Source organism: Tamandua tetradactyla, chromosome 4, assembly GCF_023851605.1.
Source record: "Tamandua tetradactyla isolate mTamTet1 chromosome 4, mTamTet1.pri, whole genome shotgun sequence".
Classification (NCBI taxonomy): Eukaryota; Metazoa; Chordata; class Mammalia; order Pilosa; family Myrmecophagidae; genus Tamandua; species Tamandua tetradactyla.
The window spans coordinates 71,326,485-71,352,500 of NC_135330.1; the positions used below are offsets into that span (position 1 = coordinate 71,326,485).

Here is a 26,016-nt window from a genome sequence, read left to right on the forward strand (position 1 = left end):
GTTGTCTTTATTTCTTTTTCTAAATCGATGCAAATGTACTAAGAAATGATGAATATGCAACTACGTGATGATATTAAGAATTACTGATTGTATATGTAGAATGGAATGATATTTAGATGTTTGTTAATTTTTTTTTAATTAATAAAAAAAGTTAAAAAAAAAAAAAAAGCCATTCCATTTCTGGTATATTGCATTCTGGCAGCTAGCAAACTAGAACACTCCTATTCACAGATTGAGTCCATACCTTAACTGATATCTTCAAAATACCTCTTTATAAATGGGTTCACACCCACAGAAATATGGCTTAAGACTTGAGCATGTCATTTGTGGAGTACATGATTTAATCCCCAAAGATGTCCAAAACAGAACTCTTCATTCCCTTCCCCAAGTTTACTTAATCTTAGTTATTAGCACCAGATTCATCAGTTGCTCAGACTAAAACTAGGAGACATCCTAAACACCTCTCCCTCACATTCCATAGTTCATCTATCAATAAGCCTTTTGCTGGATTCTCCAAAATATATCCAGAACCCTACCTTTTCTCATCTCCACTTCCATCCTAGTCAGTCACTCTCATCTCAGGTCTAGATTTCTGTAATAATCTTCTTCCAATCTTGCTTTACTGCTGTTAGTTGTTCATACTGCATCTAGAGGTGTTTTTAAAAATACATAAATCATGTAAGACTTCTTGTTTAAAACTCTCTGGTGCTTCCCATCATGTTCACAATAAAATCCAAAGTCCTTAACCTGGTCCACAAAGTCCTATTTGTTCTGGCCTCTTTCTCTGACTTTACCTTCTATGACTTTTCTCTTTGATTACTGTGCTCTAACCACACTATCCTCATTGTTCCTAGAACAAATCAGGCTTCTTTGCATCTCAGGAACTTTGTACCTGCATTTCCTCTGCCTAGAATGATCTTCCCACTGATACGGTATGATTGGCACTCTCGCTTATTCAAGACATAGCTTAAATATATTCTCAGAGAAGCCTGCCCTGTCCACATTAAACAGCACTTCCTGTCTCTTCCCTTTACCTGTTTTCCTTCCTTCACAGATGCATTTCTACATGACATTATATATTTATTTTTCTTTGTTTTATGGATTCTTCCACTAGTATATAAGCCCCATGAGGACATAGTCTTTGACTCATTTACTCCCACATCTTCCGTGCATAGAACAAAACCATAGTTCATAAATGTTTTTTAAATTAAATAAGTAACATTTGGTAGAAAATAGGTTCTAAAGAGAGACTGAATTTTAGGTAGTGGGGAGCCACAGATGGTTTCATCAGTGAAGAGGAATGCTGAAAGCTATGTTCAGAAAATGAATCTGGAAATAATAGGCTAAATGGATCATGGGGGACATCAGAGGAAAAATGGGGATGCTGTTCATCCTACTACACTGGGTGCTCGTTCTCAGTGCCAGAGACAAGTCCATTAGGTAAAATGAGGTGATCTTGGCCTGCAGATGGTAGAGATATTTCCATGATTGCAGTGCCATTTTTTCTAACACTCTGTGCTGGTTGTTCTCTGAATCTATTCTCCATCCTTCTCTGCCCAGCTCTGGGCCCTGGGAGGCTGACCTCTAAGGACTGCAGCATCTGGACTAACTTCCTTCTAGTTTCTGGTTGAATTCAGTCAACCTGAGGCACTAGCAGATAATTAGAGGATGGGATGAGGGGGTAACTGGGGTATTTATATCCCAGCTCCCTCCCTGTTTGAGTACGGTTTGGCAGTGCCTGTATTCCTCTACTTAAGGCCACAGCTCCCATCATGTAGTTCTACCCACACAGCTACTGCCCTCTCTGGCTTCACATAAAAGCTCTCTCCTCCTGTGTCTTCAAGCCTGGGGGTGTTAAGGCTTCTGTTCTAACTAGTCTCTGGCTGCTTTTTCATCCTTTGTTTGTGTCCACCCACATTTAAATTGAATATTTAAATTATACTTGAGGAGTTTGCCATTTTAAGCAAACTTTAAATAACTTTTCTATCTACCTCTCCTGTTCCACAAAAGAAAATTAAATTGAAGACCATTTAGCAGTAAAAAGCACTTTTTTTGGTGTCAAAAAGAGACATGTTGACAAAAGTTGACATGTTATATAACTAAAAGTAAAGAATAAATAAAATGTGGCAAATATGTAAATGCAGACTATTTCAAGTCTGTGTGGTGGACATATAGTAATGAAGGGAGAAAGAAGACAAAGAGAGAAAGAAGTAGAGAAAGTGGCATTTACATGAAGGTAATGAGAGAGTAAAAGGAAGGGGGGATAAAAGAAACCTGAATGTCAGGGAGATACTTGAGGTTTAGAGAGGTTAATTAAATATCTGTTACCACACCCTGTTCTCACCAACCTTTGAAATGTTATTTAACTGATTACTCTTCCTAGTTCTTAATCTGCTTTTTACCCTTAAAATTTTCAAAAACTACCTTTAAATAGAATACCACAGCTGTCCTTGGTAAAGGAGGGAATTGTCTTTGGAATGCAGATGCAGGAAGTTGGGTCTGCCCTGCAGGCTCAAAGGGAGTAATTATGCCCCTGATTTGTCTTTTGGGTAAATGCAGTTTTTCATATTGGATTTTCCCATAGGGAGGAAAGAAGGAAGAGTGGCAAGAAAGAAAAGAAAGAAATGTAATGGGGAATTGAGAAAAGCAGAGATGCTTATTGAATGAATGAAATAAACTGAGGAGGGAAAGCACCATATAAGAGTAAGCAATATTGTCCTGTAAACTACAGTATAAGCCATCTTGTCACGTGATAGTTTATAAAAGGGAAAAGAGTAAGGAAGTTATGCAAACAATCTAAGAGAAAATAGGGATCTAAGTGTTTTGGAAAAAATGAAGAGCGTGAAAGTTTGCTTTCATACAGTATTAATTTGTATGTACTATTTAGTAATAAGGCACAGGAAACTGTGGTTCAGAGTTCACTGCTCTGGTTTATTAAAATTGTTAAGTAATTTGGCATTAGAGCAGCTAAACTATGGAAACAAATAATGAAACAAAGGATGCCACTTTTTCTTCCCAATAAATATAAAAAGAGAATTTCCTATGCCCAACCAGACTACCAAGCATGAGTGTTACTGGACAAAGGCTGTGGATTCTTTTGCTCAATGTGCTCAGATGACCAGTTCCTGAGACATCGGGGTTTCAAAGAGAGAAAAAAAATGTATTACTAGGTGCATAGGAGAAAATCAGATAGCCTAGCAGCCCCAAAATCTGTCTCCTCAAACTGCAGTAATTCTGATAGTTTTATAGAATTAAAAGATGGGCAGGTGTTATGATAACAGCACAGTGGCCCCAGGTGATGAATTAGAGGTGATCTAATTATTGAGCACGTGCAGATTGATTACATGCTTAATCATGGAATATATGTAAGAAAATGGTGGCCCTAATATGATGATGAGCATGATTTTTTAGCATTATGATGAGGGAGAGATGACTTGTAGGTTAAAATCTAAGCTACTGCGCGTGTCATGCAGGCCCATTTTAGGTTGATCCAGTCTCAGTTAAGATAACTTTGGTCTTGAGGCTGGTTAGTTCTGGGCTGGCTCAAGACCCTTCATTAAAAAACATTAGGGGCTATCTTTAGTGATTACAAGACCCTAAAGTTGAAAAAGTGGATAAATAGGTTCAAATGAAGGTAGTCACAAGGTTTTTATAATCATAGGGGCACAAGATAAAGGATATACTATCATTATCAGAGATCAAGGCAGCTGGATTACAATTTAGAGATTTCAGGTATTACCCTCTGTCTACTCCAATATACCAGAAAGCAAAAAGGAATATCTCTATAGTAATTCAGTAATCAAAATCATAATTTCTCGATTACTTGAGAATAGAATAAAGATTATTTCAAATAAGCAAGGTCTCAGAAAATTACTTCTCATTTGCTGTTTCTCAGGAAGCTATGTGATGGGGCTATTCTACCAAAATGAGGGAATAAACCAAGAAAAAGGAAGGTATGGGATGCTAAGTATGGGAGCTCAAACTAGCGTTACAAAGAAATCATGTTAACTTTCCTAAATGTTCATAATATAGAAGATTGAAGTAAAAGTTGAGCTAATACAGATGAAAAAGAACAACTGAGTAAGAAAATAAAAGCTATAGTAGGAAGAAAAGAATGCATGCTGTAAGCTGATACAATTTCAAGAATTGTATGGCAGATCTGTCTCTTAAGCTTCCTAGCAAAGGGGAAAATAAGCTTAGTTGCTAGTTGTATAATGTCCTCTGATAAAAATGAAGCAGAAGTTTCCAAAAAGACCTGTCACTCTTATGAAAAGGATCCTTTCCTCTTAACTTCATCCCTACAATGGAATAGTGTGCTTTATGCATGTCTTTCTTATAGCTTGACATGACACTAAAGCATTATTACCTAAAGGCAATTCTGCAAGGACTGAATAGCACCCTCAGACGTGGACCAAGGGCATGTGAACCACTGGACAGGCTATTTTACTTGGCACCCCATTAGACTGCATGGAAAGTGAGAAGGAGAATAGCTCTTGCCCCATACTTGCCCACTATAAGCAAAACAAAAGCACTTAATTGGACTTGCCCTGCTTAGGAGGCTATTTAGCAACTGTTATTATTAGAGCATGTCCATTTGGGGTCTCATGCCTCCTCTCAAAAGGATTATCAGACTATGGCTTTCTACCTTAATTCCTGAGAGTAATCTTGGTAAATACATTTTTCTCTAATGCATTACATTTCCAATAATGTTTTAGTACGTATAAACTAGATCTTCTGCCCACCTATTAATGTAACTCTGAATATAATCTAGAGAGAAAACTTTCTTATGGCCCTGTTGCATCCACATATAAAATTTAACATGTACCATAAGCATTTATTTCCTACAGCCAGACTTATGGTAATAACTGAGGGTGCATGCAGTTAAAAGCTAATTAAGATTGGACAGCTATCCAGAATTTTCAATTATCCATCCCATATCATCCCTCTAACCACTGATAAGAATTTACCATTCCACCTGTATAGTTCTCAGTTTTGACAAAGACAACCACTTATCCTTTCATTTGATATACTATCTATTAACAATAATTCTCAATGGAAAATAAAGACCAATTTTTCTAACCCTTTGAGTTTTTTTTGCCTCATTTAGCATATAGTTCACTCATTACTGAATAAGCTTTGGAAGGAAATATTTTTTAAATAGTTTTAGGAAGATAAAATTTCAAGTTATTCTTTCATTCTTAGTAGGATATGTTTATTCACATATCTATAGTTAAACCCCTCTGATACCTTAAAATTTAAAACCTTAAAAGTAGACTTCTGCTTGTATATTATTATTACTGCTATTTTTCAGAAAACTTATTCAGTAATTTTTCAAGGTAATAAAGTGCCTGCCAGACACTTATAGGTCAGTTATTACAATGTTAGCATTTCTACTGACTTATATGTGTCATTCTGGATTGATAGAGTCCATGCTAACATTTTTATTCCAACCCAAAATAAATGACAATATATTAAATGAAGATTCAGGGAAACTATATTCCTTCACAGTTAAATCTACATTTAACACTGCCATAAAAATTTATCTAACCAGCTTTTTTTAATTTTTCATGACTACTGTTAATTGTTAGCTCTTTTTAAAAAGGGAAAACCATTTTTCTCAAAACTTAATACAATTTATGAACAATGATCGCTGAAGTAATGAAAGATGTAAATAGAAATCACACATTTAGAAATAATTTTGTGAAACTAAGTTGAAGGTGTTTGAATATTTCTTTTTAAATTTTTTTTCAAATTTAGCAAATTTTTTACTTTAAAAAATGTATATAATAAGAATGGAGTGGTTTGAAGCTTATGTTTTCTGCATGCAGAAGTTTTAAGGTTGGGTGCCGTATAAAAAAACATAAAACAACAGAGAGTTAACTTATTAGTTATCTAAGAGTAAATTAATAGCCACACAATCTTAATATCTAACAATTGTGACTCATTCCCTTCCATGGTTCCATCAGTGTTCAAAAGCATAAACTAACACTTCAGATAAACTAGTTAGACTCACTTGTATATATTTAAGTCATCTAATTATGTAGAGAACCAGTAATATTCCTTATGCAACTAAATAAAGTTTCTCAGTGTAAAATTCATTGGGGAATGGACAGAAATAAAATATTCTTAAATGTTTTAGAAACTGGAAAATTGAAGAACTGGTCAACTACAAGCCTTTTTAAAATCTTTGCTTTTGGGTGGGCCACAGTGGCTCAGCAGGCAGACTTCTTGCCTACCATACCGGAGACCTGGGTTTGATTCCTGGTGCCTGCCCATGCAGGAATAAATAAATAAATAAATAAAATCATTGCTTTCTAAAAATCAACTGTCCAGGGCAGTGCAATGGTGGCTCAGTGGCAGAATTCTTACCTGCCACACTGGAGACCCAGTTTCGATTCCTGGAGCCTGCCCATGCCAAAAAAACCACCACTAACAAGAACGAAAAAGAAAAAAAATCAAATGTCCAATTAACTACAATATTAGCATGTAACACTAAACTTGCTTTTCTTCTCTACTTATTTATCTCCTCCCCTATACTGTGCACTCAAGTGAGGGACTGTCTTTTCCTGTTTGAATCCTTAGTCCTCAGGAAACCAAAAGCACACAGTAAATTCTTGTTGAATGAATTTGAATGACCAGCAAATAGCTACAGAGTTATTATCACCAATATTTTGAAATGAATCAAATAAGGCTCTTTAATTTATCCTTTCTCTTACAATCTCTTTATCATTCCTTTGAACAGGTGTGATCTGTCATTGTGTGTATGCTTGGTGTGTATGTGTGTGAGTGCATGTGCATGTGATATAAGTGTTTCAATGTGATACTGCCTTTCCACACCACCTTGTCTATTCCCATAACCTTGGAGCTGAAAGATCTGGGACACAATCATCACTTTCCCACGCGTTTCATGATGGAAGTGTCTTTATATATTTTACACGTCTATAAAACATTTTTCCCAAGTAAAGATACATGATTTCTTCACAATAGATTTATACTTTTTACATTTAATAGAGGGGAATGATACACATAAAATCATTTTTGAAAGAGGGCATTGGCCTAGAATGGGGCAAAAATGTCATAACTAGATATAATTAATCTAAGAAAGAAAGTACTGTAGTACAACACCAATAGGGGAAAGGTGAATTCAAATACTAGTGCTTCTCGGTGAGACCTAGATTAAGTTTCTTCACCAGTCTGGGTCCCTGTTTCCTCATCTGTAAAATGAGGGGCTCAGTGGCCTTTTAATATTCTTTTCAATTCTATAATTCTATGCTTTGAATGACTTTTAAATAACAGTATTGGAATTGCCTGCTTTAAAGCATTAAACCTTTATCCCTGTCTATTTTGCCTTTGCTGGTTCCTTTGTGAAGTAAATACCAGCGCTTCAGAATTTCCATTTTGTCAAATGAGAGTCTGAGCTTGTGTTTCTGTGGTCATGTGATGGATTGCCTAACCTCATTTTAGGCTGCTTCCTTAGATCATCATATGTTTAGGAGAAAAACAGTTTGTCTCTTCAGGGCAAAAGAGCCTATTCTAAAGGAAGAGTCATTCCCTAACTTTTTCAGCCAGATAACGTTGAGTAATTTTGCTTTTCACATTTCCCCCCAACCTCTCTAATGCACAAACAAACCAGTGTTTTGGACCAACTGCCATGTAAGAATCTCTGGCTAAGATTCATGGTAGTACAAGCCCCTACAGCCACTTTTGCTCACTTTCCACTGTTAGAGGATTCTCCTGGATCCTTGATGTTTACCTGCCTCTTCTCTAGCTAGATCATGGGATCCCCACTCCTTCAATCAGCATTTTAAAGACAACTACCATATATCCTTATCCTGTTTTTCAAATCAAAAAATGAATGCACATGCAAAAACATCCACAGTGCAAGAAGTAAGTCTTCTCACTCTAGATCCTAAGTCCTTCTTTTTAGAAGTAATACTTTTGAATTTTTTTGACACAAGTAATATATTTACTAAATCATGTTATTCTGGTTTGAGATTCCTTCCCTAGATGAAAGTTACAAGCTTATTTCTTTTGAGAAGTTAAAATAACCTGATTATTAGAATTTTTAGCATATTTAATACATGCCTTATTTAATTTTTAAGCTAAATAATTAATTAAAAAACACAATTCTATATGATCTGGCAATACCATTGCTAGGTATCTGTTCAGAGGATATAAGGGCAAGGACACAAATGGACATTTGCACACCAATGTTTATAGCAGCATTATTTACAATTCACAAGAGACAGAAGCAGCCCAAATGTCCATCAACAAATGGGTGGCTAAAAAAGCTGTGGTACATACATGCTATGGAATATTACACAGCTGTAAGGCAGAATAAAGACATGAAGCATGTAACAATGTGGATGGACCTAGAGGACATTATGCTGAGTGAGATTAGCCAGAAACAAAAGGATAAATACTGTATGGTCTCACTGATAAGAACTAATATTAATGAATGAACCTGAAGAATTTCAGTTAAGAACAGAGGTCATTAGGAGATAGAAATAGGGTAGATATTGGGTCATTGGAGCTGAAGGGATACAGATTGTGCAATAGGACTGATTGTAAAAATTCAGAAATGGATAGCCCAATACTACCTGATTGTAGCACAATAATGTAAGCACACTGAATGAAGCTGAATGTGAGAAGGATAGAAGGAGGAGGGCGGGGGCACATATGAAGCCAGAAGGAAAAATGGATGATAAAGATGGTATAATCCAGGAATGCCTAGAGTGTACAATGATAGTGACTAAATGTACAAATTAAAAAATGTTTTTGCATGAGGAAAAACAAAGGAATGTCAGTATTGCAGGGTGTTGAAAATAGATGGTCATTCATATTTTAAAACTTCAACCTCTGTATGAAACTAAAGCAAAAAATGTTTATTTGATATAAAACATATTTTGACTAGTGCATTTCCTAATATAACTTATATGGACAGGTCAATTGAATACCATAAGTATGTGGAACATTGCATAGGGCATGAGATTTTGTAGGTTTGTCCAGTGTGATGCCCTAATAAATCCCAGAGTGATCTGAACAGTGAATAAAAAAGTATTTACAAAGTCCCCTTGGAGGAATGGCAAGAAAGGGAGAAAATTCAAATTCCCCATTTGGAGAATTCCTGATATTCTAGGAAGCAGTGGGGACAACCAACTCAATAGGCCAAGCCCTCAATCTTGGGGTTTGTTCATATGAAACTTATCCCTGCAAAGGATAGGCTATGCCTACTTAAAATTAAGTCTAAGAGTAACCCCCAGAGAACATTTTTTTGTTGCTCAGATGTGGGTTATCTCTGTCTCAGCCAACAGAGCAAGCAAACTCACTGCCCTCCCCCTCTCTACGTGGACATGACTCCCAGGAGTGTAAACCTCCCTGGCAATGTGGGACAGAAATCCTAATATGAGCTGAGACTAAGCATCAAGGGATTGAGAAAACCTTCTCAACCGAAAGGGGGAAGAAAGAAATGAGACAAAATAAAGTATCAGTGGCTGAGATTTTTCAAACAGTCAAGAGGTTATCCTGGAGGTTATTCTTACACATTATATAGATATCCCCCTTTTAGTTAAAGGTATATTAGAAAGGCTGGAGGGAAGTGTCTGAAACTGTAGAGCTGTGTTCCAGTAGCCATTTTTCTTGAATATGATTGTCTAATGATGTAGCTTTCGCAATGTGACTGTGTGATTATGAAAACCTTGTGTCTGATACCCTTTTTTTTTCCTACATGGGTAAGCACTGGGAATTGAACCCGGGTCTCTGTGTATGGCAGATGAGAACTCTGCCACTGAGCCACTGTTGCCTACCCCGATGCTCCTTTTATCTATGGTATGGACAGATGAGTAAAACACATGAATTAAAAATAAATAAATAATAGGGGGAGCAAAGGTTAAGATAAATTAAGTAGATTGAAATACTGGTGATTAATGAAAGGGAGTGGTAAGGGGTACAGAAAAAATAGAGGGAGCAAAGATTAAAATATACTGGGTAGATGGAAATACTAGTGGTCAAAGAGAAGGAGGGGCAAGGAGTATGGTATGTATACATTTTTTTCTTTTTTCTTTTTATTTCTTTTTCTGGAGTGATGCAAATATTCTAAGAAATGATCATGGTGATGAATATGCAATTATGTGATGATATTGTGAGTCACTGATTATATACCAAGAATGGAATGTTCATATGATAAGAATGTTCGTGTTTGTATGATGTTATATTTTGTCAATAAAAATATTTTAAAAATTAAAAAACCACACATTTATATTAAAACAAACAAACAAAAAGATTGAAGGGACGCCACCTAAAAGTGAAGATTTGGTTTTGGGACAGGATCTCCTGTGTGAATCAAGCAATCTATAAGAGCTGTCCCTTCAGCAGTCTATGATTCTGTGACTTTCTACATCCATTCATGTGGATAATAGAATCCTCCAGAATCCCAATTACATATCCATGTGTCTCTTCTGTTAAAGAGAGAAAGGAAGATAACATTTTTGTGAGCCTGATATACCCCAAACTTGGTGCTAAGAATGACACATAATAGGATCATTTATTTTTGTTTTTTTCATTCCCCCTTCTCCACTCCTCCATCCTCCCCTCCCCCAATAACCTCTAACCTCTTTCTATCTCTGTGAGTTGCTATTTTTAGTCATCTCTTGTTTTAAATGTTTTTATTGACAAATGTTCATACACATACAATTGAGACATGGTGTACAATCAGTGGCTCTCAGTATCATCAAGTTATATATTCATCACCATTATCATTTTTAGAACATTTGCATCACTACAGAAAAATAAATAAAAAGAAAAAAACTCATAAATTCCATAACCTTTACCATTCTTTCTCATTGGCCACTAGCATTTTAGTTTATTCAATTTTTTTTATCCCTCCTCTCCCCTATTATTTATTTATTATCCACATTTTTTTACTCATCTGTCCATACCCTGGATGAAAGGAGCATCAGAAACAAGTTTTTCACAATCACACAGTCACATTGTAAAAGCTATATATATCATTGTACAATAGCCTTCAAGAATCAAGGCTACTGGAACACAGCTCAATGGTTTCAGGTACTTACCTCCAGCCACTCTAATACACCATAAACTAAAAAGGAATATCTATATAATGCATAAGAATAACATCCAGGATAACTATTGATTCTATTTGAAATCTCTCAGCCACTGAAACTTTATTTTGTCTCATTTCTTTCTTCCTCCTTTTGATCAAGAAAGCTTTCTCAATCCCATGATGCCAGATCCTGGCAAATCCCAGGAGTTCTGTCCCACATTGCCAGGGACATTTACACCCCTGGGAGTCATGTCCCACATAGGGGTGGGGGGCAGTGAATTCACCTGCTGAGTTGGTTTAGAGAGAGACCACATCTGAGCAACAAAAGAGATTCTCTGGGGGTGACTCTTAGGCATAATTATAAGTAAGTTAACTTATCCTTTGCAGGAGAAAGTATCATAGAGGTTGTGTTAGTTAGATTCAGTTGTCAACTTGGCCAGGTGAGCATACCTAGTCTTGTTGCTGTGGACATAAGCCAATGGTACGTGAACCTCATCTGTTGCCAATTACATCTGCAGTCAGCTAGGAGGCGTGTCTGCTGCAATGAGTGACGTTTGACTTAATTGGCTGGTGCATAAATGAGAGAGCGCAATGTTGCACAGCCAAGCAGCTCGGCATTCCTCATCTCAGCACTAGCAGCTCACCCCAGGCCTTTGGAGATGCAGAAAGAAGTCACCCCGGGGAAAGTTGTTGGAACCCAGGGGCCTGGAGAGAAGACCAGTAGAGACCATCTTGTGCCTTCCACGTAAGAAAGAACCTCAGTGGAAAGTTAGCTGCCTTTCCTCTGAAGAACCAACAAAATAAATCCCCTTTTATTAAAAGCCAATTCATCTCTGGTGTGTCACATTCCAGCAGCTAGCAAACCAGAACAGAGGTGAACCCCAAGATCAAGGGCTCAGCCTATTGCTTTGGTTGTCCCCACTGCTTGAGAAAATATCAGGAATTCTCCAAATGGGTAAGTTGAATCTTTCCTCTTTTTTCCCCACTCCCCCAAGGGGACCTTGCAAATACATATTTATTTACTGCCCAAATTACTCTGGGATATATCAGGGCATCATACTAACATGGACAAACCAACAAGATCTCATGCCCTATTCAAGATTCCATGTACTTATAGTGTTAACTAAACTGACCATACAAGTTATATTAGGTAATGTACTACCCAAAATATAAGTTTTGCACCAAATAAACATCTCTTCCTCACAGAAGTTGAAGTTTTAAAATATGGACCTTTTCTTCCTTTATGCTGTTTTCTGATTTATCTTAGTCCTATCCAGATCAGTTTCATCCATACCTCTAGTTGAAGTCTGATCCCTTTTTCAACTTTTTAAATAATTCCTGTATGGGGTACTGCTGACTTTCCTAGCTCCAGAGCTCTAACTCTGAGTCTCAAGCGTCACATAAATACCCAAAGTTTCTGGGAATGACCTGGTTAGATGCAAACAACTCAGTATCTCAGAATTTAGAAATAACAGTTACAACTCCTGAATAGACATGTTGTTATAAAAGAGTTTACAAACTAGGACCCTTTACAATAAGCCCCAACCTGATAACCCATGCTCTCGACTTCAATCCACTGAGCTTTTATACTATATAGTTAGTCCACTTGAGTGAGGCATGATAATATTTGTCTTTTTGTTCCTGACATTTCATTCAACATACAGTACTTAAGGCTCATTCACCTAGTTGCATGCCTCACAACTTCATTCCTTCTTGCAGCTACTTAGTAGTTGGACTGTATGTATATACCACAGTTCCCCCTTCCTTCCTCCATTGTTGTACCCATAGGCCACTTTCATGCATTGTAAATCACAAACACTACTGCCACAAACACCAGTGTGCAAATCTTCATTCGTGTCCCCACATTCAGTACTCTGGGTATATTCTAGTCATCTCTTAATAAGTGACATCATACAATTTTTTTTTTTTTAAATATGGAATGCTTCACGAATTTGTGTGTCTTCCTTGCACAGGGGCCATGCTATCATACAACTTTTGTCCTTATGTGTTGTTCTAGTTTGCTGGCTGCCAGAATGCAACAAACCAGAGATGGATTGGCTTTTAATGAAAGGGGATTTATTTTGTTAGTTCTTCAGAGGAAAGGCAGCTAACTTTCAACTGAGGTTCTTTCTTACATGGGAAGGCACAGGATGGTCTCTGCTGGCCTTCTCTGCAGCTTCTGGGTTCCACCAACTTTCCCTGGGGTGATTTCTTTCTGTATCTCCAAAGGCCTGGGCTGAGCTGCCAGTGCTGAAATGAGGTATGCTAAGCTGCTTGGGCTGTGCTACGTTGCCCTCTTTCATTTAAGCACCAGCCAATTAAATCAAACATCATTCATTGCAGCAGGCACACCTCCTAGCCAACTGCAGATGTTATAAGCAACAGATGAGGTTCACTTACCATTGGCTCATGTCCACAGCAACAGAACTAGATGCCTTCACCTGGCCAAGTTACCAACTGAATCTAACTACTACATGTGTCTTGCTTGTTTAACTGAATTTCAAAGTTCTTCCATGTTGTAGTTTGTCTCATTAACTTCATTTTTTCTTATGGCAAATAATATTCCAGTGTTTACAATATACCACATTTTAAAATTCATTAATCTGTTGATAAGCATTTGGGTTGATTCCAGCTTTTGGCTAGTGTTAATACTGCTGTTAGAAACATTGGTGTAGAAGAGTCTGCTTATTACTTTGTTCACTCATTTGGGTACATACCTAGAAGTAAGATGGCTGGGTCAAATGGCAATTCTATATCTAACTCTTGAAGGGATGCCATGTTGCTGATTCAGACAGTGGCTTAACCATTTTACATTCCCACCAGCAATTCACTATAGTTAGAACTTTTCTGCATTCTCTCCAAAACCTGTTATTTTCCATTAAAAAAAAAAGCCATCCTTGTGGGTATGAAGTGATATCTCATTGTTTTAATTTGCATTCCCTAATGGCTAATGATGTTGCACATCTTTTCATGTGTTTCTTGGCCATTTGTATATCTTCTTTGGAGAAATGTCCATTCAAGTCCTTGCCCATTTACTAATCATGTTGTTTTTCTTTTTGTTACTGAATTGTAGGAGTTCTTTATATAATTCTGGATATTAAACCCTTATCTGATATATATTTGAAACTTTTTTGCTCATTCTATATGTTGTCATTTCCACATTGTTTATAATTTCCTTCAGTGCACAAAAAGCTTTAAATTTGATGAAATAAAATTTATCCATTGTTTCTTTTGTTGCTCATGCATTTGGTGTCATATCTAAGAATCCATTGCTGAATCCCAGATCATGAAGATATGCCCCTGTGCCAGTTTAAAAGTGTTGTGTGCCCCAGAAAAGCCATGTTCATTAATCCTCATTCAATATTGTTGGGTGGGATCTTTTGATTAAGTTATTTCCATGGAGACATGACCCACCTAATTGCAGCTGGGGCATTTTGATTAGGTGGTTTCCATGGACATGTGTCTCCATCCATTCAAGGTGGGTAGCTTTTTGGAGTCCTGTAAAAGGGAACTATTTTGGAAAAATCTTCAGAGCCAAGACAGTCAGAGAACTTTGGAGATGCAGAAGGAAAACACTCCCAGGGAAGTCTTATGAAATGACAAGCCAGGAGAAAAAGCTAGCAGACATCACCACATACCTTCCCAGCTAAGAGAGATGTTCTGGATGGTGTCAGCCTTTCTTGAGTTGAAGTTGTGGGTGCCTTACTTTGAACATTTTCTTGGCCATAGAATTGTAAACTTACAACTTAATAAATTCCCTTTTTAAAGGCTGTTCCATTTCTGGTATATTACATTCCTGCAACTTGAGCAAATGAATACAGCCACTATGTTATCTTCTAAGACTTTTATAGTTTTAGCTTTTTTGTTTAGGTAGGTCCTTGATCCATTTTGAGTTAAATTTTCAATATAGTATGATGTAGGGGGTTAACTGCATATATATATCCAGGTTTCCCAACACCATTTGTTAAAGAGACTATTCTTTCCCCACTGCACATACTCAGCACCCTTATCAAAACTCATTTGGTCACAACTATTTATAATAACTATTTAACTATTTTGTTTCTATTCTGTTCATTGATCTTTGTGCGGTACAGTTTGAAATCAAGAACTGTGAATCCTCCAAATCTGTTCTTTTTCAAAATTGTTTTGGTTATTTGGGACTCTTGCAGTTCCATTTACATTTGAGGATCTATTTTTTCCTTTTGTACAAAAAACACTGCTAAAATTTTAATAGGGATTGCATTGAATTTGTTTATTGGTTTTAGTGATATTGACATATTAACAATGTTAACTCTTCTAATCCATGAATGTGACATATCTTGCATTTAGAAAGTCTTTATTTCTTTCAGAAGTGTTTTGTTGTTTTCAGTATGCAAGTCTTTCTTTATCCTCAGTTAAATTTATTTCTAGATATTTTATTCTTTATTCTTTTATTTATTCTTTATTCTGCATACATGGGAAAACAGAGATTCAAGAGGCCTCATAGGAAAGACTGGAAGCCTGCAGGGTCCTCAGGGAAGCTTGATATTGATTTCACCCTCTTCTTGAGTCATGGGCCTGTCTTTTCTCGGAAAATATAAATGGAATAGATCCAGAAAAACAAGAACTGAAAATTTCTGATGCGTTAAATAAGCTAAGCTAGAGGTCTAAAATAAGTTGAACTGGATGTCAAGAAACAAACAGAGAACAAAGCCAAAGAACAAGGAAACCCTAGGTTAAAGAGAGGGAATAATCTCCAGAATAAACTAATCAAGGAAATCAGATGCCAACACAAAGAGATATGTTTGGAGACACAGAAAGAAAACACCACTGGGGAAGCTGTCTGAAACAAGAAGCCAGGAAAGAAAGCTAGCAGGCATCACCATATGCCTTCCCAGCTGACAGAGAAACCCTGAATATCATTTACCCTTTCTTAAGTCAAGGCATCTTTCTCTGGATGCCTTAATTTGAACATTTTCACAGCCTTAGAATTGTAAACTTGCAACTCAACAAATTCCCTTTTTAAAAGCCATTCCATTTCTGGTATATTATATTTGGGCAGCTTTAGCAAACCAAAACAGGAGAGGTATGGAATTGTTATTGTTGTTTCTCCTTTTTATTTTTCATCCTTTTCCTTTTTCTTTTTTCTGTTTATTCTTTCTTTGTGGAAGAAATGGAAATGTTCTCATATAGATTGTGGTGGTGAATGCATAACTATGTGATTATACTGGGAGCCATTGATTGTTTACTTAGGAAGGATTGCATGGTGTATGAATAAAACTGTTTAAAAAAAATAAACAGAAAGATATGAGTGCTGGAGAAAATGTGGAGAGAGAGAGATGTACCTATTCACTGTTGATAGGGAAGTAGAATAGTGTAGCCCCTCTGGAGGGCAGTGTGGTGGTTCCAAAAGAGGCTAAATAGAGGGTTCCCATATGATCCTACAGTCCCCCATTATTAGGTCTATACTTGGAGGAACTGAAACAAATGGACATTTGCACACTGATTTTTATGGCAACAGTATTCACAATTGGCAATGGGTGAAGGTGGCCCAAAGGTACATCGACTGATGAACAGAAGGGCAAACTGAGGTATATACATACAAGGGAACACTGAGCAGTTGCAAGAAAGAATGAAGTTATGAGGACTGCAACCAGGTGAATGAACCTTGAGGATATGTTTAGTGAAAAAAGCCAGAAACAAAAAGACAGGTATCTTAAGGCCTCACTAATGTAGATTAACTATAATGTGAAAACTCTGAGAACTGAATTCAACAGCATAGGTTATCATATAATAGAACATGGGCAGAGATTGGGTAATTGATAATTAAGGAGTACAGAACGTTTGGTAAGGCTTATTGTAAAGGTTCATAGATTGTAAGCTCTTAGAGAGTCACATCTATTCCTGAGTTTTAACTGTTATTTCTAAATTCTGAGATGCTGAGATCTTTGTATATAACTTAGTCATATCCTGGAACTTTGGGCATCTATGTGCACCTGAGGCTCAGAGTTTGATTTCTGCAGCCCTGTACATCTGCATTACTCCATACAACAACTGTTAAAGAAGCTGAGAAAGAGATCAGACTTCAATTAGAAATATGAATAAAGCTGATCTGGTCAGGACTAAGGTAAATCAGAATACAAGGTAAAGGATGATACTGACTGTATTTTGAAAGATCAATTCTGTGCGAGACCAAAGGAAAAGATGTTTATTTGGCACAGCATTTATATTTTCTCTAGCACACTATCTAATTTAATCTGCATGGTCAGTTTATTCAAACAACATAATTACATATGTATTAGTCAGTGTTCTCTAGGTAAACAGAACTAACAAGAGATATCTGTAAATATGAAATTTTATAAAAGTGTCTCTGTCTCTCAACTGTGGGAGATGTATGAGTCCAAATTCCATAGGGCAGGCTTCAAGCTGACAACTCCAATGAAGGTCTTCAATGAATTCTCCAGAAAAGGCTGACTGGTTGAAATAGAGAGATTCTCTCTTCTGACTTCTCCTTTTAAGCATTCAACTGATTAGATTAAACATTATTCATTGCAGGAGATACTCTGCCTAGCCAACTGCAGATGTAATCAGCCATAAATGCAATCAATGTGCTGATGATTTTGCTTTCTTGACCAAACATCTGGGCACTATCACCTGGCCAGGTTGACACATGAACCTAACCATCACAATATGGAACCTTGAATAAGGAACAAGATCTTGTTATTTTGACAGGCTAATGAAGTACCCCAATACAACCCAGAGTAATTTGGCATAAAATAAAAAAGTATTTGCAAAGCTCCCTTGAAGGACTGGGGAAAAAAAGAAATTTCAAACTTCCCCACCTAGGGAATACCTGATATCCTCACAAGCATTAGGGACTATCAATTTGATAAGCCATGCCATTGATGTTGGGGCTTGCCTTTAAAAAACATATTTCTGCAAAGGCAAAACTAAGCCTACTTATAATTATGCCTAAGAATCACCCCCCAGAGAACCTCTTTTGTTGCTCAGACATGGCCTTTCTCTCTAAGCCAACTGTGTAGGTAAACTCACTGTCCTCCCAAGTACATGGGTCATGAGTCCCAAGAATGTAAATCTCTCTGACAATGTAGGACAGCACTCTTGGAGATGAGCTTGGACTTGACATCATGGTGTTGAGAAAGTCTTCTTGACCAAAAAGGGAAAATAAATTAATCAGAATGAAGTTTCAGTGGCCAAGAGATTTCAAATAGAGTCAAGAGGTCATTCTGAAGGTTATTCTTATGCATTATATAGTCTAGAGTATTAGAATAACTGGGAAGAAATACCTGAAACTGTTGAACTGCAATCCAGTAGCTTTGATTCTTGATGATGAGTGTATAACTATGTAGCTTTTATGGTGTGACCATGTGATTGTGAAAACCTTGTGACTAACACTCCCTTTATCCAGTGTATAGGCAGATGAGCAAGAATATGAAGACAAATAAATAATAGGGGAGAATAAGTGTATGGGATATTCTTGGGTGTTATATTTTCTTTTTTTTTTTGAAATTAAGGTATTCTAAAATTGATTGTGGTGAAGAATACACAGCCATATGATGATACTGTGAGCCATTGATTGCATACTTTGAATGATTATATGGTAAGGGAATATATATCAATAAAATTGTATTAAAAAGAGCCCAACCAAAACTTTAAAATCCTGTGTATTCCTTAATTATGTCTTTTAGAAAATGATACTGTATTTCTTGATGCTGAAGTCAGTAACTTTATCAGGGTACTAACTTTCTTCTGAACATTTTACTTAACATCTGTTTGTTCTTTTTCATCCACAGAAGCTCAGTTTTGCAGCTGTATGTGCTTTCAAAGACAGATAACATTTTGGCATCTAATATTTCTGGTTAAGCAGTAAAAGTGCCACTTAAGAACAACCGAAAACCCACTTTCACGCCCACCCCCAGTGCACTGCTTTCTGTAAATGTAATTCAGGTAATCTCTAAGCAAGGTATTTGATTCAGATGTAATTACACTTGTGAGAGTACATTGCATCAGAATTTCACTGTTCTCTAGAAAATAGCTGATATGTGTGTGAGGAACTCAGAGGTGTTATTTACCAGGAACTGACTATGAACAGGCTAGAGGTACTAATTGAAGTCTTCCTCATCCCCAGAGAGTTTTCTGTTGGTAATGAGAATTTTCCAAGTTTTTACAGGAAAAATTCATTGAAAGGGAGAAAAATGTATTGTACTGAGAAGTATAAAGCATGAAAGGCCTTATTGTTAAGTCACCTAATCCTTTCAATGCATTTTACCAGTAAAGAAACAGACCAGTAAGGAAACAGAGAAGTTAGACAACTTGTCTGAGGTCACACAGCTAGTTACCAGTAAAACCAGGACTGGACTAGGTAGGTATCCTGGCTCCTATCTAGTGTTTATTTCTATATGCTATGCTGACATGGCCAGTTCATTAAACCATTTAGAACCTCAATTCCTAATTATAAGGATCAAAAGCATACCAGCTAGAATAATGTCCTCGTTTCTAAACAAATCAAAATAAAGTTTACTGAACAAAATATATGATTTTGTGATGATAATTTCCATTTCTGAGTTCTAGTATTCTATGTACTGAAATCATACAAATAGTACAGAATTTTTCAATGAGAAGATCATTGATGGAGGCATCCATCCCTGTCTCTATGCATTCAGCAGCACTGATATTCAATTCCCTTCATCCCTCTTCTTTCTGTCACTGTTTGCTCTTTCTGTGAAAAAAAAAAACTGTAGATATCCTATAATCTTTTTAAGCAAAGTGTGCTAAAACATCCTAGCACATAAATCAGAAAACTCTTTTTGAACTCTAACTTAGCTCCAAAGGAAATCCCTTTCAAATAAATATATACATATGAAAAGAATATAGGAATTCCAAGGGGTTAATAATACAGTGGTGTTCTACTTCGCTTGCTGCTGGAATGCAATATACCAGAAACAGAATGGTTTTTGAGAAGGGGAATTTATTAAGTTGCAAGTTTACAGTTCTAGGCTGTGAAATGTCCAAATTAAAACAAGACTATAGAAATGTCCAATCTAAGGCATCCAGGGAAAGATAACTTGATTCAAGAAGGCCAATGGAGTTCAGGGTTTCTCTCTCATCTGGAAAGGCACATGGTGAACATGGCAATGTCTGCTAGCTTTCTTTGCGGGCTTATTATTTCATGAAGCTCCCCCAGGGACATATTCCTTCATTTCCAGTGGTCTCTGGCTGCGGGGGCTCTCATGGTTCTCATGGCTCTCAAGCTTTTTCCAAAATGTGTCCTCTTAAAGGATGCCAGTAAACTGATCAGGACCCACCTGGAATGGGTGGGGCCACACCTCCTTCAAATCCAAGGTTAATACCAACAACTGGGTGAGTTGCATCTCCATGGAGATAATGTAATCAAGTTTCCAACCAACGGTACTGAATAGGGTTTAGAAGAAACAGATGTTTCCAGAAGATGGCTCAAGATTGAAACATGGCTTTTCTAGGGTATATAATCCTTTCAAACTGGCACAGATGGTATATGGGAGAAAATATGACTAATGCAAACTATGGTCTATAGTTAACAGTAACAATGTCAGTAATGGGGGGACAAGGGGTGTGGGATTTTTCTTTCGGAGCAATGAGAATGTTCTCAAATTGATTGTGGTGATGAATGCACAACTGTGTGTTTATACCAAGAGCCATTGATTGTATACTTTGGATGGCTTGTATGGTATGTGAATAAAACTGTTTTGGTTTTTTTTAAAGCAAATGTGAAACTTCATGAGAGAAGAAAAAAGAGTATAGGAAAACTAAAAAAACTTCAGCAAAAAAAAAAAAAAGAGATGTAAACCATAAAAGGTAACTTCTCTTGCTAAACAGGCTATTGAAGGAACTGAAACACAAAGGAAAGGCACTAAAACTGGAACTTAGGACAAGAAGAGAGATGAAGCAGGCCAGGGCTGAAGGGGCCCAAGGTGATAAAAGCAAAAAACCCCAAACAGGAAATGAAAGCCAAATGACAAAAGACAAAGGGAAATTAAAAATTCTTTATAGAAAGGAACTAGAGGAATAAAAAGAAAATATTGCCTTATTAGGTGTTGAAGGGGGAAATACATACTCACTGGCCTGAGCAGCACATACAGAGGTTTGGAGAGAGTCAGTTCTGCTCCATGAATAGGAGGGCACCAGCTCCCAAAAGGCCTCCAACCTGGCATTTGTTACTCATGGGGAATTATCTTGAAAAGCCCCAATTTCCTGAACTGTAAGCTAAGGGCGGTAATAGTGCCTTCCTAAAAGGGTGTTATAAAGACTAAATCAGACAATGTCCTTAAAACATTTAGCTCCAAAGCCTGGTACCTAAAAAGTGTTTGATGAATGATGATTGTTATTAATTATTAATAATTATTTTTGTTAGCAAAATAATTACAAAATTATTAACCCAGATGTTTATTCTTTCCTTGTACTATTATTTATTTATTAGAAACATAGCATGGGATGACCTTCCAATACACAGATAAGTACCCTTCTAGTATATAAAGCCATTGCTGTTGTTTTTTCTAACTTTTTTTTTTATATAGTATAACATATATACAAAGCAAAGGAATAAAAAAGTAGTAGATTTCAAGGCATTCTTCAACAAGTAGTCAGTTTCAGGACAGATCCTAGAGTTTGTCATGAGCTACCATATGATCCTCTCATATTTTTCCTTCTAGCTGCTCTGGAATATAGGAAGCTAGAGGGCTTAAATATTTTTTTATCATCACAACCCACTTTTCCCATCTTTGCGTGTGTGTGTATGTGAAAAATGACATATATACAAAAAAGCTATAAATTTCAAAGCACAGCACCACAATTCATTGTAGAGCATGTTTCAGAGTTTGACATGGGTTACAATTTCACAATTTTAGGTTTTTACTTTTACCTGCTCTAAAATGCTGGAGACTAAAAGAGATCAATTGAATGATTCAGCATTCATATTCATTTGTTAAATCCTGTCTTCTCTGTATAAGTCCACTATCACCTTTGATCTTTCCATCCCTCTCTTTAGGGGTGTTTGGGCTATGGCAATTCTAAGTTTTTCATATTGGAAGGATCTGTCACTAATATAGGGTAGGGAGATGAAACTATGGGCTAGGTTTCAGGACTTATCTGGACCAGGGACCCATCTGGAGGTGGTAGTTTCTGAAAAGTTATTCTAGTGCCTGGAACCCTTGTGTAATCTTATATATTGCCCTAGGTGTTCTTTAAGATTGGCTAGAATGGTCCTGGTTGAGGGTTGGCAGGTTATGATAGGTAGCAAGCTCTACCTGAAGCTTGTGTAAGAGCAACCTCCAGAATAGCCTCTTGATTCTATTTGAACTCTCCCTGCCACTGATACTTTATTAATTACACTTCTTTTCCCCCTTTTGGTGGATGGAATTGTTGATCCCCTGGTTCCAGGTCTGGATTTATCCCCAGGAGTCATCTCCCACATTGCCAGGGAGTCTTTCACCCTTGGATGTCAAGTCCCACGTAGGGGAGAGGGCAATTGTATTAGTTAGGATTCTCTAAAGAAACAGAATCAACAGGAAATATCAGTAAATATAAAATTCATAAAAGTGTCTCACATAACCATGGGAATCCTGAGTCCTAAATCCATAGGGCAGGCTGTGAAGTTGATGCCTCCAACGGAGAGTCTGGATGAACCCCACTAGAGAGGCTCACCAGCAGAAGCAGGAAGAGAAGAGAGCCTGTCTCTTCTGAATCCTCCTTAAAAGGCTTCCGGTGATTAGATTAAGCATCACTCACTGCAGAAGACACTTCCGTTGGCTGATTACAAATGGAATTAGCTATGGATGCAGTTGAAGTGATCATGATTTAATTCTATGAAATGTCCTCATAGCAACAGACAGGCCAACACTTGCCCAACCAGACAAACTGGTACCACCACCTGACCAAGTTGACATATGAACCTGACCATGACAGTCCATCACTTGTCAGCTTGGCAGCTACACATATCACCTTAAACCCCTACTTTCTAAATAGAAAATAATAAAACACAATGTAATCAACCTGCCACAATGTAGCTGGCTGGTCACCTCGGGGAATGGTGCCATATCGGGGGCTGAGGGTGGGTCTCTGTTGCTGGCAGATTGGGCACTCAGCAGTGGCTGTAGCCAGGTCAGCCTTGGTGAGTGGAAGTCCATGTTGCTGAGCCCATGCATAACTTCCATCCCTACCACCATGACCACTGTGTTCATGAGCTCATTGGGCAATGACAGGAGTTGATGGGGAAAGAGGCTGACTGGTATCCACAGAATGGGTCATCTTATTCACTTGATTATTAAAACCTTCCTCTGCTGAAGTCATCCTCTGGTGCACATTCACATGGGACACAACTATGTTCATGTTTTTAGCCCACTCGGAAAGGTCTATCCACATACTTCTTCCCCAGACCTCTTTGTCACCAATTTTCCAGTTATGGTCTTTCCAAGTCCTTGACCATCCAGCCAAACCATTAGCAACAGCCCATGCATCAATATACAGACATACCTCTGTCCAATTCTCCTTCCAAGCAAAATGAACAACAGGTGCACTGCTCGAAGTTCTGCCAACTGGGAGGATTTCCCCTCACCACTGTCCTTCAAGGAGACCCCAGAAAGGGATTGTAGTGCTGCAGCTGTCCATTTGCAGGTGGTACCTGCATATTGTGCTGAACCATCTGTAAACCAGGTCCAAGTTTTGTCTTCCTCAGTCAATTCACTGTAAGGAACTCCCCAAGAGGCCATAACTGATCTGGGAAAGAGAAGGTAATGAGGCAGGAGAGGAAACCATGGGCATTTGGGCCATGTTGTGCCTTCAGGACCTGCTCTGGCCCTATCTCATATACGATTTCCATTTTATGATGGAGTCCTGCTGTGCAAGCCCAACTTTATGGCTTGATGGGTCAATAGCACCCAGCTCAAGATAGGCAACTCACATCTCATAGTAACTTGGTGGCCCATGGTTAAGCGTTCAGTCTCTACTAAGGCCCAGTAGCAGGCCAAAAGCAGTTTCTCAAAAGGAGAGTAGTTCTCTGCAGTGAATGGCAAGGCTTTGCTCCAAAATCCTAAGAGTCTGGGTCATGATTCTCCCATAGGGGCCTGCCAAAGGCTCCAAACAGCATCTCTGTTTGCCACTGACACTTCAGCACCATTGGATCTGCTGAATCATATGTTCCAAGTGGCAGAGCAGCTTGTACTGTACCCTGGACCTGTCGCAGAGCCTCCTCTTGTTCAAGTCTCCATTCACAATTAGCAGCTTTTTTTGGCCCCTCAATAAATGAGTCGGAGTAGCTCACTCAAATGAGGAATATGTTGTCACCAGAATCCAAAGAGACCAACTAGGCATTGTGTCTCTTTTATGGTCATTGGAGGGGCCAGATGCAGCAACTTATCCTTCACCTTAGATGGGATATCTCGACATGCCCCACGCCATTGGACACTTAGAAATTTCACTGAGGTGGAAGGCCCCTGTATTTTTGTTGGATTTATCTCCCATCCTCTGACATGCAAATGCTTTACCAATAAGTCTAGAGTAGTTGCTACTTCTTGCTCACTAGGTCCAATCAACATGATATCATCTATATATTGGATCAGTGTGATATCTTGTGGAAGGGAGAACCGATCAAGTTCCCTGTGGACAAGATTATGACATAGGACTGGAGAGTTTATATACCCCTGAGGTAGGATGGTGAAAGTATATTGCTGACCTTGCCAGGTGAGAGCAAACTTTTTCTGGTGGTCCTTACTAACAGCTATTGAGAAAAAAGGTGTTTGCTGGATCAATAGCTGCATACCAGGTACCAGGGGATGTATTGATTTGCTCAAGCAATGATATCACATCTGGAACAGCAGCTGTAATTGGAGTTACCACCCGGGTGAGCTTATGATAATCCACTGTCATCCTCCAAGACCCATCTGTTTTCTGCACAGGTCAAATAGGAGAGTTGAATGGAGATGGTGGGACTCACCACCCCTGCATCCTTCAAGTCCTTAAGAATGGCAGTAATCTCTGAAATCCCTCCAGGAATCCAGTATTGCTTCTGATTTACTATTTTGCTAGGTAGGGACAGTTCTAGTGGCTTCCACTTAGCCTTTCCCATCATAATAGCCCTCACTGCACAAGTTAGAGAGCCAATGTGGGGATTCTGCCAGTTGCTCAGTATGTCTATTTCAAGTATGCATTCTGTAACTGGGGAAATAACAACAGAATGGGTCCAGGGACCCACTGGACCCACTGTGAGACAGACCTGAGCTAAAATTCCATTGATCACCTGACCTCCATAAGCTCCCACTCTGACTGGTGGACCAGAGTGATGCTTTGGGTCCCCTGGAATTAATGTAACTTCTGAACCAGTGTCTAATAATCCCCCAAATATCTGATCATTTCCTTTTCCCCAATGCACAGTTACCCTGGTAAAAGACTGTCAGTCTCCTTGGGGAAGGCATGGAGGAAGTTTAACAGTATAAATTTGTGGCAGTGTAACAGGGTTTTCCCCCAAAGGGACCTGGCCTCCCCTCCATTCAAGGGGCTCTGGGTCTGTGAACTGTCTCAAATCTGGAAATTGATTAAGGAACCAGGACTCTGTGTTTTGTAATTCAAGTTAGGCTTTTGTTCACTTGGCCTAGAACTCTTTTGTTTATACAGCTCAAGCAAGAATTTAGTAGACTGCCCATCTATTGTGTTTCTAGGTACCCCATGATTTACTAACTAACACCACAAATCTCTGCGAGTCAGATTATTTTGACTCCTGCTTTGAGTTTGCTGTCTATTATAATAGCCATGTCTACCCTGTCTTTGGTGTAAGTGCTGCCACCTGGCTTCTGTCAACTTGGGATCCAGTCATCCCCACTGTATTTAAGGATTCCAGCTCAGTGACAGAAGTTCCTACAGCAATGTATGACCTACAGAGAAGTGCAACTACAGAGTTCTTCAGGGATGATGGTGCTAGTCTCACA

At 38.0% G+C, this 26,016-nt stretch overlaps 1 non-coding gene across 1 annotated transcript; it reads right to left on the bottom strand.

Annotated features, from left to right (window-relative positions):
* Positions 1-12,990: 12,990 nt before the first annotated feature.
* LOC143681933 (U6 spliceosomal RNA) lies at positions 12,991-13,102 on the bottom strand. Its single transcript, XR_013174969.1, has one exon. It is a non-coding gene; the product is annotated as a U6 spliceosomal RNA (small nuclear RNA).
* Between the last annotated feature and the right edge of the window lie 12,914 nt (positions 13,103-26,016).